The 4,134-nt window shown below is 40.6% G+C and overlaps 1 pseudogene; it reads left to right on the top strand.

Annotated features, from left to right (window-relative positions):
* Nucleotides 1–272: 272 nt before the first annotated feature.
* The window catches only part of LOC112072231 (carbonic anhydrase 4-like), a 12,784-nt pseudogene continuing 8,922 nt past the window's right edge, over nt 273–4,134 (top strand).

The raw sequence follows: 4,134 nt of genomic DNA, 5'->3' as shown, positions 1-4,134 counted from the left end.
CTGTCAAACTGTCCCTCCCTCCTCCCTCCCTCCTCCCTCCCTCCCTCCCTCCCTCCTCCCTCCCTCCCTCCCTCCCTCCCTCCTCCTGTTCCTTCCCGTCCAAACCTGTCCCTCCTCCCTCCTCCTCCTCCTGTCCATCTGTCCATCTGTCCAAACTGTCCTCCCTCCTCCTCCCTCTCTCCTCCTCCCTCCCTCCCAATGAAACACTTACCCACTCCTAAAAACAGTTTTACTCAGACAGTTATAATGAACTAGAACATTCCTGGTGTGTGTCTTGCTGTACCCGGATGATGTGTATTTTTATCCTCACTGTTCTACAGGACAGAGAAGTGGGAACGTGTCAACAGAGTCTGTGCTGGCGAGAACAATCCCCCATCAACATCGTCCACAGGAAGACCGTACCAGACAAGCGCCTCACACTTTCCAATTCAAACAGTACCAGGATTCTTCCAAGGCCGATCAAAAACAATGGCACTCTGGTATGTTTCATTAAGGCCCGATCAAAAACAATGGACACTCTGGTATGTTTCATTAAGGCCCCTGAACAGTCTTCCTCATGCCTACTAAACTTTATCTAAATTAGTGAAGAATGCTTTTATTTATTGAAATTGTTTACATTCAAAGACAAACATGTTGTTGTTGATCCCATAACCCACCTATTCCCTCCCAGAAGCATGTCGTTTCCTAGCAACAAACATCTAGAAAGATCTATATAACATCTATATTTTTGTTAATCTAATTTCCACTGTGTTATCCCTCCAGTTCAGGTGAGCGTGCTTCACGATGCTATGTGATTGGTGGAGACCTGGAGACGCCCTATAAGGCGGTGCAGTTCCACCTGCACTGGGGCAAGAAAGGAGGACCGGGGCAGAACACACCATCGACGGAGAGCAGTACCCCATGGAGGTACACACACACACACACCACACACACACACACCACACACACACACACACACACACACACCACACACTGACACTGGACACTGACACTGAGCGGCATAGGCAAGATGCAATATACTGTGTTTTATACCATCTACTGCATCTTGCCTATGCCGCTCTCTCATTACTCATCCATATATTTTTATGTTTATATTCTTATTCCATTCCTTACTTAGATTTGTGTCTATTAGGAAGTTGTTGTGGAATTGTTAGATTACTTGTTAGATATTACTGCGCTGTCGGAACTAGAAGCACAAGCATTTCACTACCCTCGCATTAACATCTGCTTACCGTGTGTGTGTGTGTGTGTGACCAATAAAGTTTGATTTTGATTTTGACGCACACGAACACACTTTTTAAAAATGTTTTGTTTCTTTAAATGTTCTTATCAGTGTCAATCCATAACAGAGGATCACAGTCCAATTGAAAATGAGCTGAAARGGAGTCTTTTACTTTTCTACAGCTGCATATTGTTCACATGAAACAGCAGCACTCAAACTTGGGAGATGCCTTGAAAGATCCATCCGGAGTTGCAGTCCTGGGATTTTTCTACGAGGTTAACATTTCAATATGTTTGAATGGTTTTTTGCCATATAGCAAGTCAGTCTTTTGACTTTTGAATACACATATCCGTGGCAACACTTGTAAATGAAATGACATCATAGCACCCTGCATTTGTCTTGTATGTGATATACTGTGTGTTTGTATATTGACGTGTATATATATATACAGTGCATTCAGAAAGTATTCACACCCCTTGACGTATTCTACGTTTTGTTGTGTTACAGCCTGAATACAAAATGGATTAAATATTGCTGTTGTTTTTCCCACCCATCTACACACAATACCCCATAATGACATCATAATACCCCATAATGACATCACAATACCCCATAATGACAAAGTCAAATCATATTTTTTAGAAAAGTTACCCAAATTTATTGAAAATGAAATACATAAATATCTCATTTACATAAGTATTCACCCCTGAGTCAATACTTTGTAGAAGCACCTTTAGCAGCGATTACAGCTGTGAGTCTTTCTGGGTAAATATCTAAGAGCTTTCCACATCTGGATTGTTCAACATTTGCCCATTATTCTTTTCAAAATTCTTCAAGCTCTGTCACATTGGTTGTTGATCATTGCTAGACAACCATTTTTAGGTCTTGCCATAGGTTTTGGATAGGGTTTTGCCTGTGCTTAACTTTATTCCATTTCTTTTTTATCCTGCAAAACTCCCCAGTCCTTAACGATTACAAGCATACCCATAACATGATGCAGCCTCCGCTATACTTGAAATATGGAGAATGGTACTCCGTAATGTGTTTTATTGGATTTGACACAAACATAACACTTTGTCTTCAGGACAAAAAGTCAATTGCTTTGGCACAATTTTTACAGTATCACTTTAGTGCCTTGTTCCAAACAGGATGCATGTTTTGGAGTATTTGTATTCTGTACAGGCTTCCCTATTTTCACTCTGTTAAATAGGTTACTTCTCAATCTCAAATACTTACTACAATGTTGTTGATCCATCCTCAATTTTCTCCTATCACAGCCATTAAACTCTGTAACTATTCTAAAGTCACCATTGGCCTCATGGTGAAATCCCTGAGCGGTTTCCTTCCTCTCTGGCAACTGAGTTAGGAAGGAAGTTAGGAAGGACACCTGTATCTTCTCGTTACTGGGTGTATTGATACACCATCCTAAATGTAAATTCAAAGGGATATTCAATGTCTACTTTTCTTTTAAATATATTTTATTTTTTACCCAGTTACCAATTGGTGCCCTTCTTTGCAAGGCATTGGAAACCTCTCTGGTCTTTGTGGTTGAATCTGTGTTTGAAATTCACTGAGGGACCTTACAATTATCTGTATGTGTGGGGTACAGAGCTGAGGTAGTCCTTAAAAAAATCATGGTAAACACTATTATTGAACACAGAGTGAGTCCATGCAACTTATAATGTGACTTGTTCAGCAAATGTTTACTCCTGAACTTATTTAGGCTTGTCATAACAAAGGGGTTGAATACTTATTGACTCAAGACCTTCCAGCTTGTCGTTTTTTAAATTATTAATTAAAATAAATAGAATATGGGGTATTATGCATAGGCCAGTGACACAGCATCTAAATGTAAATCCATTTGAAATGCAGGCTGTAACTCAACAAAGTGTGGAAAAGGTCAAGGGGTGTGAATACTCTCTGAAGGCACTGTATACTCGAGTCATGATTCTTATTTTGTACCGTTGTCAGGAATCTCTCAGTGAAAACCGAAAATATGACCCCATTGTAAAAGCTCTCCAGAGCATCAGGACGACTCGTGAGTATATTTTATAGCTAATGTTAGATCTCTCCAGAGCATCAGGACGACTGGTGAGTATATTTCACAACTAATGTATGGGTTATACAGATCCATCTTGCTAAAGATATGGCATGTATCATAAATTTGATTTACGAAGCTGGAAACCATCTCACATCTTTGTACATGTAATAATGTACACGATACGTTCTGTGCGTGCTCCTGTATAGCAGATACTGTTCATCCTTAGTTTCATTTAATTGACATGCAACAAGAGAGACAGAAGATTTGATGTCTTCACTAATGTCTTCAATGCTTTCCTCTGTGTCTTGTCCTATCTGCCTCCAGATGCCAAATATTTTCATGAATTCATGCCAAGATTAATGTACCCTTTTGTATGTAACTTGTGCATCGCAGATACAATTTGTTTCAATGCTCTATGTTTCTCCCATGTCTTGTCTGTTGGCATGTACCAAKACCAATGTTTTGCTAAGATTAATATAAGTTCTGTGTAGCAGATACAATTTGTCTCCATTTGTTTCAGGGCTCAATGTTTCTGATTGTACGCTGTGCTGTTGCAGATGCTCAAGCCACTCTGAGTGATGTGTCTCTGGAGCAGCTGATTCCTCCCCAGCAGAACCTGACCAACTACTACCGTTACAAAGGCTCCCTCACCACCCCCAACTGCACTGAGTCTGTGGTCTGGACCGTGTTTGAGAAGCCCATTCCTCTCAGCAAAAACCAGGTACAGCAGCTGTTTAACCCAACGTCTTGTTGGTACATTAGGAAACACTCTAAAAGCAGAACAGTGATACGGTGGAGAACCGTAGCATTCAGAACAGTTATATGGTGGAGAACCGTATCATTCAGAACAGTTATGTGGTGGAGAACCGTA

Source organism: Salvelinus sp. IW2-2015, unplaced genomic scaffold (genome assembly GCF_002910315.2).
Source record: "Salvelinus sp. IW2-2015 unplaced genomic scaffold, ASM291031v2 Un_scaffold1859, whole genome shotgun sequence".
Classification (NCBI taxonomy): Eukaryota; Metazoa; Chordata; class Actinopteri; order Salmoniformes; family Salmonidae; genus Salvelinus; species Salvelinus sp. IW2-2015.
This window is presented reverse-complemented; position numbering and strand designations above follow the sequence as displayed.